At 44.2% G+C, this 17,235-nt stretch overlaps 1 protein-coding gene across 1 annotated transcript in view; it reads right to left on the bottom strand.

Annotated features, from left to right (window-relative positions):
• dnmbp (dynamin binding protein) overlaps positions 1-17,235 on the bottom strand; it is a 133,963-nt gene that overhangs the window by 43,524 nt on the left and 73,204 nt on the right. The window lies entirely within an intron of this gene.

The raw sequence follows: 17,235 nt of genomic DNA, 5'->3' as shown, positions 1-17,235 counted from the left end.
AGCCTATCCCTGGTTTCAGAGGCTACGGTATATTTCAGTGTGAGAAAAAAAACCAGGCCTATTCATAAGCTTGGGGGTATAGGATATCCCCCCTTTCCCTTCCATCAAAGAGCCAATTATACGATGGTCGACGTTTACAGCCCCCCTTCCCCACACAAACAGTATCTCTCCATCTCCCAACCATCCCCTACTGGTGTAGGGAAGAGGGAAATAGAGAAATGGGAGAAACTGAAGTTAAGCTTATTCATTGGATAAAAATAGCTTTCTTCAAACTACTCATGACAGTGAAATCAATGTAGTTGTTGAGCACTAGGCAGAAACCCTACACTAACCACGTTTCCCATCCAGTTTTTATGCGAGTATGGCTGTCGATCATGGGAAAGGGAAAGACCTAGTCAGTTGTACAACTGAATGCATTAGTCGAACCCTATTAAAAAAAAAAATCACGACAGCTGTGATGGAAACAAAGTTTTGGTACAATTGTATAAATGCCGACAGAATTTGTTTGTTCGACATGGTGGGATCTTAGTCTGTAACATTAATTATGGGAGAAATGGAGGTGGAAATATTGATATAATAACAATCATATTGATGTCAACGTAGAGTCACACAATAATATGGTGTGTGGTCCTTCCACTACGACTCGGGAAACCATGCAGATGAAATAAGATGAAATACAAATAAGTTCTGATGAACTTCACAGGGCGGTGAAAGTACACGGTGATGAGCTTGATGCTCCTTTCAATAAATATTGAGGGTCTTATTCTGGTGGCATGAGGAACGATGCTTGACTGCCATTTGACAAATAAAAATGAGTCTTGCTCTTATCCATAATCATCTCATCATGTAGACTATCCTACCTGCACAGCATCTGCGAGTCGTTGGCTAGAGTGCACTTGCCAAGACAAAACTAGTGGTATTGCTGTAAATGCGACGTGAACGCATCAAACTAGATTTTTATTCGATACATGAAAAATGTACTTTTTTCACTTCAGTTGTGTGCACTATGTCATCACACACTGATTGTTATCTGCAACAAGTCAGCTTGGTGGAAACACCGCTCTGTTGGGAAAATGCACATATTTTCTTTCTGCATATTTTTGAATATTCGCATAAAAATCGGATGCCAATTGGATGGAAACATACAGTACCTACTATAAAGTATATAGTTTTCTTATGTAATGCTCTTTAATTATCAGTATTTAAGATTTTAACTTCCAATCCCAGGGACCCAACCGAAACTGTGTGTGTGTGTGTGTGTGTGTGTGTGTGTGTGTGTGTGTGTGTGTGTGTGTGTGTGTGTGTGTGTGTGTGTGTGTGTGTGTGTGTGTGTATTCTCATTTACTTCAGGGGGATCAGGTGCAACATTCCAGTCCTGTAATGTTAAGCAAGGCAAGTTTCTGTCATTTAGTTGCCAGTCTTTCTGAGACCTGTCTGAATATCCTGTCAAACAGAACACATACCCTGATATCCATGTTTAAGTTGTCTGACAGGTGATACCACGCAGGTTAAAGAGATTTACTCAGCCAACCTGGAAATGAATTGGTTGCAATGGAAAGTCAGGTTAAAGAGAGTGACTGCCCCTAAAAACCAACTAATTCCTTTGAAAACGCCGTATGTGCCATCAATATAAGTCAGAAACGTTTATTCTAGTGTCAAAATTATTATTTTGGTCATAAAGTAAGTCTCGTCTAAAATGGAATTTGGAACCTCAGTGTGTCACAACGAGTAAATGGATTACAATTAGGTCAACAAATCATGCCCTATTTTGCCAAGCTCCACGTGCAAATCGCCCCTCTGCCCACTTCGCTTCCCTTCATTGAATGGGGCTCTGTTGTTTCAAAAAAAAGTTACAGCCATTTGAGACTGAAAAGCTCTATACGGATTGACTAACTGTGGTTTGCATGCCGTGCCGAAGGACCCTTTAATGAGGAATAGGTGGTTGGAGTTTGTTGGTCCCCACTGATGGTGAGTATAGAGGTAAGCTAGACCATAGATTGCTGGTTATGTATATATTGATAATCATTATCACCAGTATCGCTAACATAGCTGACGTTAGCTAACCGGCTAGCTAGCTCAAATCGAATTGTATTTGTCACATGCGCCGAATTCAACAGGTGTAGACTTTACTGTGAAATGCTTACTTATGACCTTTACCAACAAATAGTGCTAGTTAAAAAAAGGAAATAGTAGCACAATAAAATAACAATAACAAGGCTACAAGGAGCACTAGTATCGAGTCAATGTGCAGGGGTACGAAGTAGTTTAGGTAATGTGTACATGTAGGTAGGGGTAAAAGTGACTAGGCAATCACAATCCCTCGCCTTCCATTTGGCAAATCTGATCATAACTCTATCCTCCCGATTCCTGCTTACAAGCAAAAAATTAAAGCAGGAAGCACCAGTGACTCGGTCTATAAAAAAGTGGTCACATGAAGTAGTTGCTAAACTATAGGACTGTTTTGCTAGCACAGACTGGAACATGTTCCGGGATTCTTCCGATGGCATTGAGGAGTATAACACCACATCAATCACTGGCTGTATCAATAAGTGCATCGAGGAAGTCGTCCCCACAGTGACTGTACGTACATACCCCAACCAGAAGCTATGGATTACAGGCAACATTCGCCATGAGCTAAAGGGCAGAGCTGCCGCTTTCAAGGAGCGGGACTCTAACTCAGAAGCGTATAAGAAATCCCACTATGCCCGCCGACGAACCATCAAACAGGCAAAGCATCAATACAGGACTAAGGTCGAGTCGTACTACACCGGCTCTGATGCTCGTCGGATGTGGCAGGGCTTGCAAACTATTACAGACTATAAAGGGAAGCACAACCGAGAGCTGCCCAATGACACGAGCCTACCAGACAAGCTAAATCATTTCTATGCTCGCTTCGAGGCAAGTAACAATGAAACATGCATGAGAGCATCAGCTGGTCCGGATGACTGTGTGATCACGCTCTCCGCAGCCGATGTGAGTAAGATCTTTAAACAGGTCAACATTCACAAGGCCGCTGGGCCAGACGGATTACAAGGACGTGTTCTGTGAAGCATGCGCTGACCAACTGGCAAGTGTCTTCACTGACATTTTCAACTTCTCCCTGTCCGTGTCTGTAATACCAACACGTTTCAAGCAGACCACCATAGTCGCTGTGCCAAAGAAAACTAACGTAACCTGCCTAAATGACTACCAACCCGTAGCACTCACATCTGTAGCCATGAAATGCTTTGAAAGGCTGGTCATGGCCCACATCAACACCATTATCCCAGAAACCCTAGACCCACTCCAATTAGGATACCGCACCAACAGATCCACAGATGATGCAATCTCTATTGCACTCCACACTGCCCTTTCCCACCTGAACAAAAGGAACAACTATGTGAGAATGCTATTCATTGACTACAGCTCAGCGTTCAACACCATAGTGCACTCAAAGCTCATCACTGAACTAAGGACCCTGGGACTAAACACCTACCTCTGCAGACTTCCTGACGGGCTGCCCCCAGGTGGTAAGGGTAGGTAATAACACATTCGCCAAGCTGATCCTTAACACGAGGACCCCTCGTGCTCAGTCCCCTCCTGTACTCCCTGTTCACTCATGACTGCAAGGCCAGGCACAACTCCAACACCATCATTTGCTGATGACACAACAGTGATGGGCCTGATCACCAACAACAATGAGACTGCCTATAGGGAGGAGGTCAGAGACCTGGCCGTGTGGTGCCAGGATAACAACCTCTCCCTCAACGTGATCAAGACAAAGGAGATGATTGTGGACTCCTGGAAAAGGAGGAGAGAGCACGCCCCCATTCTCATCGACGGGGCTGTAGTGGAGCAGGTTGAAAGCTTCAAGTTCCTTGGCGTCCACATCACCAACAAACTAACATGGTTCAAGCACACCAAGAGACAGGCACTACAGAGGGTAGTGCGTACGGCCCAGTACATCACCGGGGCCAAGCTTCCTGCCATCCAGGACCTCTATACCAGGCGGTGTCAGAGGAAGAACCTAAAAAAAAAAGACTCCAGCCACCCTAGTCATAGACTGTTCTCTCTGCTACCACACAGCAAGCGGTACCGGAGCTAGGTCCAAGAGGCTTCTAAACAGCTTCTACCCTGAAGCCATAAGACTCCCGAACAGCTAATCAAATGGCTACCCAGACTATTTGCACCACCCCCCACGCTGCTGCTACTCTCTGTTATTATCTATGCATAGCCACTTTAATAACCCTACCTGCATGTACATAATTACCTCAACACCAGTGCCCCCGCACATTGACTATGAACCGGTACCCCTTGTATATTTTGATTTTATAGCCCCGCTATTGTTATTTACTGCTGCTCCTTAATAATTTGTTTTTCTTATCTCTTACTATTTTTTAGGTATTTTCATAAAACTGTATTGTTGGTTAAGGGCTTGTAAAGTAAGTATTTCACTGTTGTATTCGGAGCATGTGACAAATATAATTTGATTTAAGATGCAGTATAACTTTAGCCAGCTAACTAAGATTGAGGAGAGCACCATATTTTAGCTATCTAACATTAGCATTGCTAGCTGTTTTGACAAACTTTGTTGGTACCAGTAATGGCCACATTGCGATCTCTCATATCCGCTCAGAAAACGTCACTTGTCAGCGACAACAGCTTTCACAGGCTCATCATTTGTAACCCACTTCATTACTTTCATAACACAATTGTGAAAGATAATTTAATATAAACTGACATTATTTGATTCTTATTTATCTACTTATTTGATACATATAATGTCCAGGGCATAACATAGCCTCCCAGAGAGAGAGAGAGAGAGAGAGAGAGAGAGAGAGAGAGAGAGAGAGAGAGAGAGAGGTAAATGGAGGCAGGTACTGGGATAGTCAGAATACAGATACACACATTTTACTGTATGTGTTAGTGTGTGTAAGTTCTACACCTGTTGTATTAAGTGCATGTGACAAATAACATTTGATTTTGATACTGGGGGAGGCTCTCCCGGAACAGGACCCAACACCAGGCACTCCCATTTGGACGAGGTCAAAGGCAGCCAACTCAGGAATGAGTGGGGAGAGCATCACACTCTTTTTACATTTCTTTCCTTGCTTATCTCTTAGTCTTCTCATTTATGGTGTTCTTATATACTCTGCCACTTCTTTGCCACACAACATGGTTTCCATAACTTCAGACAACTCTACTGAATTCTACTCCATAAAGATATATTGGCTGGATATACACTACCGGTCAAAAGATTTAGAACACCTACTCATTCAAAAGTTTTTATTTTTTACTATTTTCTACATTGAAGAATAATAGTGAAGACATCAAAACTATGAAATAACACATATGGAATCATGTAGTCAACAAAAAATTGTTGGGGGGTATACAGAAGATGGCCCTATTTGGTATAATACTAAATCCATATTATGGCAAGAACAGCTCAAGTAAGCAAAGAGAAATGACAGTCCATCATTACTTTAAGATATGAAGGTCAGTCAATAAGGAAAAGTGCAGTCGCAAAAACCATCACGCGCTATGATGAAACTGAGGACGACACAGGAAAGGAAGACCCAGAGTTACCTCTGCTGCAGAGGATACGTTCATTAGAGATACCAGCCCAAATAAATGCTTCACAGAGTTCAAGTAACAGACACATCTCAACATCAACTGTTCAGAGGAGAGTGCGTGAATCAGGCCTTCATGGTCAAATTGCTGCAAAGAAACATCTACTAAAGGACACCAATAAGAAGAAGAGACTTACTTGGGCCAAGAAACACGAGCAATGGACATAGACCGGTGGACAATTTTCATTCCAAATTTGAGATCTTTGGTTCCAACCGCCATATCTTTGTGAAACGCGGTGTGGGTGAACGGATGATCTCTGCATGTGTGGTTCTCACTGTGAAGCATGGAGGAGGTGGTGTTATTGTGTGGGGGTGCTTTGCTGGTGACACTGTCTGTTTAGAAAACAGACAGACACTGTCTGTCTGTTTAGAATTCAAGGCACACTTAACCAGCATGGCTACCACAGCATTCTGCAGCGATACCCCATCCCATCTGGTTTGGGCTTAGTGGGACTATCATTTGTTTTTCAACAGGACAATGACCCAACGCATCTCCAGGCTGTGTAAGGGCTATTTGACCAAGAAGGGGAGTGATGCATCAGATGACCTGGCCTCCACAATCCCTCGACCTCAACCAAATTGAGATGGTTTTGGATGAGGAAGACCGTGGAGTGAAGGAAAAGCAGCCAACAAGTGCTCAGCATATGTGGGAACTCCTTCAAGACTGTTGGAAAAGCATTCCAGGTGCAGCTGGTTGAGAGAATGCCAAGAGTGTGCAAAGGTGTCATCAAGGCAAAGGGTGGCTATTTGAAGAATCTCAAATATATTTAGATTTGTTTAACACTTTTTTGGTTACTACATGATTCCATATGTGTTTTTTCATACTTATGTCTTTACGATTATTCTACAATGTAGAAAATCGTAAAAAAAACCTTGAATGAGTAGGTGTTCTAAAACTTTTGACCGGTAGTGTACATGTGAAAATATTGTTGGAGAGGCTTTAGATGATAACAGATAAAATACAATTTTCCGTTACTCTTTTCTGTTAAGTATTTTTGTTATCTATTTGTCAGTCTACCTCTTCATATCTGCTTTTCTTACAAAATCCTCTCCTCTTTTCACACAACAACAATCAGGACTTGAAACTTTCTTTTGTACAGTGCACAGGTATCTCAAACTCCCAGCTGAGCAACTCACACACCCTGTTAGATCAAAGAAAAAACACTCTTACACACACTGCAACAACGCCATGCACAGTAGTGACACACACACTACCACTTGAACTTCTAAGAATGTGATTATTTAATTTTGAGGCAAGACGTGCTTTACCACTAGCTAGGTTTCCATACAATTTCTGACCGATTTTCATATAGATATATAGACAGACATTCTAAAATCTACATAAAAACAATATGCGCTTTTTCCCACCAGAGATATGATACCATCAAATCGACTTGTTGCAGATAAAATGCTGTGCGTGATGTCATAGTGCGTCAAAATAACTTTTGCCGTTCAATTCTCACGTACCAAATAAACAAATACAACTTAAATGGGTTTCCATCGCATTTTCAACCCTACTGATGGGCGCAGGGTGTGCTTTTGGCTAGAGCGCACAAATAGCCTATATGATGAGATTATTGCGGACAAAAAGATCAAGATTCTTTTTATTTGTCAAATGGCAGACAAGCATCAATGTTCATGTCAACAGAATAAGACCCTCGATATTTATTGGAAAGGAGCATCAAGCGAATCACATTGCACTTCCACCACCCTGTGTTCATCATCATTTATTTAATCAAATTTTACTTGTGTAAATGTGTTCAGCATATGTTATTGCGGGTGTAGCGAAATGCTTGTGTTTCTAGCTCCGACAGTGCAGTAATATCTAACAAGTAATATCTAACAATGTCAAAACAATACACACAATAGACTCAAATCTAAATAAAAGGAATAGAATTAAGAATATATCAATATTTGGATGAGCAATGTCAGAGCGGCACACACTAAGATATAGTAGAATAGAACAGAATACAGTATATACATGAGTAATGCAAAATATGTAAACATTATTAAAGTGACTAGTGTTCCATTATTATAATGGCCAGTGATTTCAAGTCTATGTATATAGGGCATCAGCCTCCAATGTGCTAGTGATGTCTGTTTAACAATCTGATGGCCTTGAGATGGAAGCTGTTTTTCAGTCTCTCGGTCCCAGCTTTGATGCACCTGTACTGACCTCGCCTTCTGGATGATAGCGGGGTGAACAGGCAGTGGCTCAGGTCTTTTTGGCCTTCCTGTGACATCGGGTGTTGTAGGTGTCCTGGAGGGCAAGTAGTTTGCCCCCGGTGATGCGTGGGCTGACCGCACCACCCTCTGGAGAGCCCTGTGGTTGCGGCAGGTGTAGTTGCCGTACAGCCCACTCTCAATTGTGCATATGTAAAAGTTTGTAAGGATTTTAGGTGCCAAGACACATTTTATCAGCCTCCTGAGGTTGAAGAGGAGCTGTTGAGCCTTCTTCACCACACTGTCTGTGTGGGTGGACCATTTTAGTTTGTCAGTGATGTGTACTCCAAGGAATTTGAAGCTTTCCACCTTCTCCACTGCGGTCCCATCGATGTAGATGGGGGGTACTCCCTCTGCTGTTTCCTGAAGTCAAAGATCAGCTACTTAGTTTTGCTGACGTTAGGTATGAGGCTATTTTGGCACCACACTCCCAGGGCTCTCACCTCCTTCCTGTAGGCCGTCTCGTCATTGTTGGTAATCAGGCCTACTACTGAGGTGTCGTAGGCAAACTTGATGATTGAGTTGGAGGCGTGCGTGGCCACGCAGTCATGGGTGAACAGGGAGTACTGGCACCCTTGTGGGGCCCCAGTGGTGATGATCAGTGAAGTGGAGGTGTTGTTTCCTACCTTCACCACCTGGGGGCGACCCGTCAGGAAGTCCAGGACCCAGTTGCACAGGGTGGGGTTCAGACCCAGGGCCTCGAGCCTAATGATGAGCTTGGAGGGTACTATGGTGTTGAATGCTGAGCTATAGTCAATGAACAGCATTCTTACATAGGTATTCCTCTTGTCCAGATGGAATAGGGCCGTGTGCTGTGCGATGGCGATTGCATCATATGTGGATCTATTGGGGCGGTAAGCAAATGGAAGTGGGCCTAGAGTGCCAGGTAAGGTAGAGGTGATATGATACTTGACTAGTCTCTCAAAGCACTTCATGATGACCGAAGTGAGTGCTACGGGGCGATAGTCATTCAGTTACCTTAGCTTTCTTGGGAACAGGAACAATGGTGGCCCTCTTGAAGCATGTGGGGACAGCAGACTGGGATAAGGATTGATTGCATATGTCCGTAAACACACCAGCCAGCTGGTCTGTGCATGCTCTGAGGACGTGGCTAGGGATGCCGTATGGGCCGGCAGCCTTGCGAGGGTTAACACGTTGAAATGTTTTACTCATGTCGGCCAGGGAGAAGGAGAGCCCACAGTCTTTGGTTGCGGGCTGTGTCGGTGGCATTGTATTGTCCTCCAAGCGCACAACGAAGTTGAATTTGCAGCAAGACGTTGATGTCTGCGACGTGGCTGGTTTTTGTAACCTGTGATTGTCTGTAGACCCTGCCACATACGTCTCGTGTTTGAGCCGTTGAATTGCAACTCCACTATGTCTCTATACTGACGCTTTGCTTGTTTGATTGCCTTACGGAGGGAATAACTACACTGTTTGTATTCGGCCATGTTTCCAGTCGCCTTGCCATGATTAAATGCGGTGGTACGTGCTTTATCAGGCAAATCTGTCAGTGAACAGCATGCAGACAAAACAGGCCTTTCGCAATATTTCAAATACAGTCGCGGGAAAACACAGGTTGGACACCAAAGAGAAGACACTAATCTGTCTGCAGTAGGCTAACAAAATATTTGATAAACTTCCGAAAATTGTTTTACAAAGTAAAACAAGAGCGAGATATTGGCTTTTGGCACGAACACAACGGCCATCACCGGCGAGTGAATTAATATTTGTCTCAACACACCTAGTCCTATGCTATTGATGGATTCAAGGTTGTTTTTCTTGATCGCAGATTCACACGTTGTCAGTGTCAAAGTAGCCTGTCATTTCGATAATTTGTGCGGGATGAAAAAATATTCTGCCAAAGTCTACAGTCACATAACTCTAGAACTGCATGAAATGCGTTTATAAAAGGCCACATTTCTCCCGAACCCTAGGCTTAGGCTAATAAAAATGTTCCACATATGTACATGCCTCTGCTCTATGCCACTACGCAAATGCGATGAGATGCATGCAATGCTTTGATTATTTTTTTAAACTGACATTATTACACGTGGCGGAGTGGCGTAACATATTTAACAAACAAAACATTAAAATACCGTTATATAAGGTAAAGTAAAAACCCAAACCTGTCTGTGCATCAATACCGATATACAGTGCATTCAGAAAGTATTCAGACTCCTTGACTTTTTCCACATTTTGTTACGTTACAGCCTTATTCTAAAATTGATTACATATTTTATTTTTTATTTTTTCTTTCTTTTTTTTTTCTTCTGATGGGCCGCCCCCAGGTGGTGAAGGTAGGAAACAACATCTCCACTCTGCTGATCCTCAACACTAGGGCCCCACAAGGGTGCGCTCTCAGCCCTCTCCTGTACTCCCTGTTCACTCACGACTGCGTGGCCATGCACGCCTCCAACTCATTCATCAAGTTTGTAGACGACACTACAGTGGTAGGCTTGATTACCAACAACAACGAGACGGCCTACAGGGAGGAGGTGAGGGACCTCGGAGTGTGGTGTCAGGAAAATAACCTCTCACTCTCACTCACTCACTCTCACTCAATGTCTGCAAAACAAAAGAGATGATCAAAAGAGATGATCGTGGACTTCAGGAAACAGCAAAGGGAGCACCCCCCTATCCACATCGATGGGACAGCAGTGGAGAAGGTGGAACGTTTTAAGTTCCTCGGTGTACATACCACCGACAAACTGAAATGGTCCACGCACACAAACAGTGTGGTGAATGCGCAACAGCGCCTCTTCAACCTCAGGAGGCTGAAAGGAGGCTGAAAAAATGTGGCTTGTCACTGAAAACCCTCACTAACTTTTACAGGTGCACAATTGAGAGCATCCTGTCGGGCTGCATCACCGCCTGGTACGGCAACTGCACCACCCACAGGGCTCTCCAGAGAGTGGTGCGGTCTGCACAAAGCATCACCGGGGGCAAACTACCTGCCCTCAGTACACCTACAGCACTCGATGTCACAGGAAGGCCAAAAGGATCATCAAGGACAATAACCACCCGATCCAGTCTGTTCACCCCGTTATCATCCAGAAGGCGAGGTCAGTACAGGTGCATCAAAGCTGGGACAGAGAGATTGAAAAACAGCTCAAGCCCATCAGATTGTTAAACAGCCACCACTAGCACAGAGAGACGGCTGCCTACCTACAGACTTGATATCATAGGCCACTTTAATAAATGGAACACATAATGCCACTTTAAGAATGTTTACATATCTCACATTACTCATCTCATACAGTGCCTTGCAAAAGTATTCATCCCCATTGGTGTTTTTCTTATTTTGTTGCATTACAACCTGTAATTTAAATGGATTTTTATTTGGATTTCATGTAATGGACATACACAAAATAGTCCAAATTGGTGAAGTGAAATGAAAAAAATAACTTGTTTCAAAAAACGTTTTTTATTTTTTTACCGAAAAGTGGTGTGTGCATATGTATTATATGCACCCCCTTTGCTATGAAGCCACTAAATAAGATCTGGTGCAACCAATTACCTTCAGAAGTCACATAATTAGTTAAATAAAGTTCAGAAGTGTGCAACCTAAGTGTCACATGATCTGTCACATGATCTCAGTATACAGTTGAAGTCGGAGGTTTACATACACCTTAGCCAAATACATTTAAACTACGTTTTTCACAATTCCTGACATTTAATCCTAGTAAAAATTCCCTGTCTTAGGTCAGTTAGGATCACCACTTTATTTTAAGAATGTGAAATGTCAGAATAATAACAAAGAGAATGATATATTTCAGCTTTTATTTCTTTCATCACATTCCCAGTGGGTCAGAAGTTTACATACACTCAATTAGTATTTGGTAGCATTGCCTTTAAATTGTTTAACTTGGGTCAAACGTTTTGGGTAGCCTTCCGCAAGCTTCCCACAATAAGTTGGGTGAATTTTGGCCCATTCCTCCTGACAGAGCTGGTGTAACTGAGTCAGGTTTGTAGGCCTCCTTGCTCGCACACGCTTTTTCAGTTCTGCCCACACATTTTCTATGGGATTGAGGTCAGGGGCTTTGTGATGGCCACTCCAATACCTTGACTTTGTTGTCCTTAAGCCATTTTGCCACATATGATGCCATCTATTTTGTGAAGTGCACCAGTCCCTCCTGCAGCAAAGCACCCCCACAACATGATGCTGACACCCCTGTGCTTCACGGTTGGGATGGTGTTCTTAGGCTTGCAAGCCTCCCCCTTTTTCCTCCAAACATAACAATGGTCATTATGGCCAATCAGACCAGAGGACATTTCTCCAAAAAGTACAATCTTTGTCCCCAGGTGCAGGTGCAGTTGCAAACCGTAATCTGTTTTTTTGATGGCGGTTGTGGAGCAGTAGCTTCTTCCTTGCTGAGCGGCCTTTCAGGTTATGTCGATATAGGACTTGTTTTACTGTGGATATAGATACTTTTGTACCTGTTTCCTTCAGCATCTTCACAAGGTCCTTTGCTGTTGTTCTAGGATTGATTTGCACTTTTCGCACCAAAGTATGTTCGTCTCTAGGAGACAGAACGCGCCTCCTCCCTGAGCGGTATGACGGCTGTGTGGTCCCATGGTTGTTATACTTGCGTACTATTGTTTGTACAAATGAACGTGGCACCTTCAGGCATTTGGAAATTGCTCCCAAGGATGAACCAGACTTGTGGAGGTCTACAGTTATTTTTCTGAGGTCTTGGCTGATTTCTTGTGTAAAAACAAAAGGAGGGGGGGTGGCTCAATGTAAATAGTCCAGGTGGCCATTTGATTAATTGTTCAGCTGTCTTATAGCTTGGGGGTAGAAGCTGTTCAGGAGCCTTTTGGACCTTGACTTGGTGCTCCGGTATCGCTTGCCGTACAGTAGCAGAGAGAACAGTCTATGGGTGACTGAAGTCTGAACAATTTTTTGCGCCTTCCTCTGACACCGCCAGGTATATACAGTGGGGAGAACAAGTATTTAATACACTGCCGATTTTGCAGGTTTTCATACTTACAAAGCATGTAGAGGTCTGTAATTTTTATCATAGGTACACTTCAACTGTGAGAGACGGAATCTAAAACAAAAATCCAGAAAATCACATTGTATGATTTTTAAGTAATTAATTTGCATTTTATTGCATGACATAAGTATTTGATACATCAGAAAAGCAGAACTTAATATTTGGTCCAGAAACCTTTGTTTGCAATTACAGAGATCATACGTTTCCTGTAGTTCTTGACCAGGTTTGCACACACTGCAGCAGGGATTTTGGCCCACTCCTCCATACAGACCTTCTCCAGATCCTTCAGGTTTCGGGGCTGTCGCTGGGCAATACGGACTTTCAGCTCCCTCGAAAGATTTTCTATTGGGTTCAGGTCTGGAGACTGGCTAGGCCACTCCAGGACCTTGAGATGCTTCTTACGGAGCCACTCCTTACTTGCCCTGGCTGTGTGTTTCGGGTCGTTGTCATGCTGGAAGACCCAGCCACGACCCATCTTCAATGCTCTTACTGAGGGAAGGAGGTTGTTGGCCAAGATCTCGCGATACATGGCCCCATCCATCCTCCCCTCAATACGGTGCAGTCGTCCTGTCCCCTTTGCAGGAAAGCATCCCCAAAGAATGATGTTTCCACCTCCATGCTTCACGGTTGGGATGGTGTTCTTGGGGTTGTGCTCATCCTTCTTCTTCCTCCAAACACAGCGAGTGGAGTTTAGACCAAAAAGCTATATTTTTGTCTCATCAGACCACATGACCTTCTCCCATTCCTCCTCTGGATCATTCAGATGGTCATTGGCAAACTTCAGACGGGCCTAGACATGCGCTGGCTTGAGAAGGGGGACCTTGCGTGCGCTGCAGTATTTTAATCCATGACGGCGTAGTGTGTTACTAATGGTTTTCTTTGAGACTGTGGTCCCAGCTCTCTTCAGGTCATTGACCAGGTCCTGCCGTGTAGTTCTGGGCTGATCCCTCACCTTCCTCATGATCATTGATGCCCCACGAGGTGAGATCTTGCATGGAGCCCCAGACCGAGGGTGATTGACCGTCATCGTGAACTTCTTCCATTTTCTAATAATTGCGCAAACAGTTGTTGCCTTCTCACCAAGCTGCTTGCCTATTGTCCTGTAGCCCATCCCAGCCTTGTGCAGGTCTACAATTTTATCCCTGATGTCCTTACACAGCTCTCTGGTCTTGGCCATTGTGGAGAGGTTGGAGTCTGTTTGATTGAGTGTGTGGACAGGTGTCTTTTATACAGGTAACGAGTTCAAACAGGTGCAGTTAATACAGGTAATGAGTGGAGAACAGGAGGGCTTCTTAAAGAAAAACTAACAGGTCTGTGAGAGCCGGAATTCTTACTGGTTGGTAGGTGATCAAATACTTATGTCATGCAATAAAATGCAAATTAATTACTTAAAAATCATACAATGTGATTTTCTGGATTTTTGTTTTAGATTCCGTCTCTCACAGTTGAAGTGTACCTATGATACAAATTACAGACCTCTACATGCTTTGTAAGTAGGAAAACCTGCAAAATCGGCAGTGTATCAAATACTTGTTCTCCCCACTGTAGGTCCTGGATGGCAGGAAACTTGGCCCCAGCAATTTATTGCGCCATACGCACTACCCTCTGTAGCGCATTGCGGTCAGATAGCGAGATGTTGCCATACCAGGCAGTGATGCAACCGGTAAAGACGCTCTCGATGGTGCAGCTGTAGAACTTGTTGAGGATACGGGGACCCATGCCATATCGTGTCAGTCTCCTGAGGGGGAAAAGGTGTTTGCCATGCCCTCTTCATGAATGTCTTGGTGTGTTTGGACCATGATAGATCGGTGATGTGGTGGTGATGTGGAAACCAAGGAACATGAAACTCTCAACCCGTTCCATATCAGCCCTGTCGATGTAAATGGGGGGCCTGTTCGGCCTTCCTTTTCCTGTAGTCCACGATCATGTCCTTTGTCTTGGCTGTCTCATCATTGTCAGTAACACTGTTGTGTTATCAGCAAACTTAATGATGGTGTTGGAGTCGTGATTGGCCACAGTCATGGGTGGACAGGGAGTACAGGAGGGGACTAAGCACGCACCCCTGAGGGGAACCGGCGTTGAGGATCAGTGTGGCAGATGTGTTGTTGCCTGCCCGTCAGAAAGTCCAGGATCCAGTTTTAGTGGAAGGTGTTTAGTCCAAGGGTCCTTAGCTTACTGATGAGCTTTGTGGGCACTATGGCGTTGAACAGCATTCTCACATAGGTGATCCTTTTGTCCAGGTGGGAAAGGACAGTATGGAGTGTGATTGAGATTGTGTCATCTGTGGATTTGTTGGGGCGGTATGCACATTGGAGTGGGTCTAGGGTTTCCGGGATGATGGCGTTGATGTGAACCATGACCAGCCTTTCAGAGCACTTAATGGCTACCGACGTGAGTGCTATGGGCCGGTAGTCATTTAGGCAGGTTACCTTGACATTCTTGGGCATAGGGACTATGGTGATCTGCTTGAAACGTGGGTATTACAGACTCGGTCAGGGAAAGGTTGAAAATGTCAGTGAAGACACTTGCCAGTTGGTCCGTGCATGCTCTGAGTACATGTCCTGGTAATCAGTCTGGCCGCGCAGCCTTGTGAACCTCGACCTATTTAAAGGTCTTGATGACATTGGCTACAGAGAGCGTGATCACACAGTCACCCAGAACAGCTTGTGCTCTCATGCATGCTTCATGTTAAAAAACTACCTGTCAACTTTACGGCTTTTACTTCTTAATTACCGTTTTATATTAAAAAAAAATCCCCCTCGGTCAACTTTTTTCATTCAACCTTTTCACCCCGGACGCTTTATCTGGACGTAGTTCGTCAGGACCTCCACCAGCCGAAGCTATGTAGTAACATTAACATTATGCCTTCTAATTGCAGTCGCTGTACTCATAATATACCGGAGAACGATCGCCTTATGGTGAGGATAGCCGTGCTGCAAGCCCAGCTTCAGACGCAATCGTTAGGCAAGGGTCATTTCAGTGTGTGAAAGGATGAAACAGCATCTGTGCCACCAGTAAGTACAGATAGTAGTAGAAATCCCCTCGCACAGTCCCTGCAGCCGGACAACTTTCTCATGGCTTCTGGAGGGAAATGCTGTAGGAATGCTCAACCGGTGTCGCTCATTCAGCCAACAGAAACTTTCAACCAGTTCTCCCCATTAAGCAATGAGTCGGAGTCAGAGGCCGAGCCTTCTCTGGTCTCTCCTCCTCCCGTTATGGGGTCTGAGATGCCGAACACCCCCCACCATTAGCTCGGACAAATTGAAAACCCTAGTCATTGGCGACTCCATTACCAGCAGTATTAGACTTAAAACGAATCATCCAGCGATCATACACCGTTTACCAGGGGGCAGGGCTACCAACGTTAAGGCTAATCTGAAGATGGTGCTGGCTAAAGCTAAAACTGGTGAGTGTAGAAAGTATAGGGATATTGTTATCCACGTTGGAACCAACGATGTTAGGATGAAACAGTCGGAGGTCACCAAGTGCAACATAGCTTCAGCGTGTAAATCAACTAGAAAGATGTGTCGGCATCGAGTAATTGTCTCTGGCCCCCTCCCAGTTAGTGGGAGTGATGAGCTCTACAGCAGAGTCTCACAACTCAATCGCTGGTTGAAAACTGTTTTCTGCCTCTCCCAAAAGATAGAATTTGTAGATAATTGGCCATCTTTCTGAGACTCACCCACAAACAGGACCAAGCCTGGCCTGCTGAGGAGTGACGGACTTCATCCTAGCTGGAGGGGTGCTCTCATCTTATCTACAAACATAGACAGGGCTCTAACTCCCCTAGCTCCACAATGAGATAGGGTGCAGGCCAGGCAGCAGGCTGTTAGCCAGCCTGCCAGTTTCGTGTAGTCAGCTCAGCTATCCTATTGAGACCGTGTCTGTGCCTCGATCTAGGTTGGGCAAAACTAAACATGGCGGTGGTCGCCTTAGAAATCTCACTGGAATAAAGACCTCCTCCATTCCTGTCATTATTGAAAGAGATTGTGATATCTCACATCTCAAAATAGGGTTACTTAATGTTAGATCCCTCACTTCCAAGGCAGTTATAGTCAATGAACTAATCACTGATCAAAATCTCAATGTGATTGGCCTGACTGAAACATGGCTTAAGCCTGATGAATTTACTGTGTTAAATGAGGCCTCTCCTCCTGGTTGCACTAGTGACCATATCCCCCCCATCGCATCCCGCAAAGGCGGAGGTGTTGCTAACCTTTACGATAGCAAATTTCCATTTACAAAAAAAATAATGACAGCGTTTTTGTCTTTTGAGCTTCTAGTCATGAAATCTACGCAGCCTACTCAATCACTTTTTATTGCTACTGTTTACTGGCCTCCTACAGCGTTCCTCACTAAGTTCCCTGAATTCCTATCGGACCTTGTAGTCATGGCAGATAATATTC

This window comes from Salvelinus alpinus, chromosome 17 (genome assembly GCF_045679555.1).
Source record: "Salvelinus alpinus chromosome 17, SLU_Salpinus.1, whole genome shotgun sequence".
NCBI classification, from domain to species: domain Eukaryota; kingdom Metazoa; phylum Chordata; class Actinopteri; order Salmoniformes; family Salmonidae; genus Salvelinus; species Salvelinus alpinus.
The sequence above is the reverse complement of the archived record's forward strand: the minus strand, read 5'-3'. Positions and strand labels throughout refer to the sequence as shown.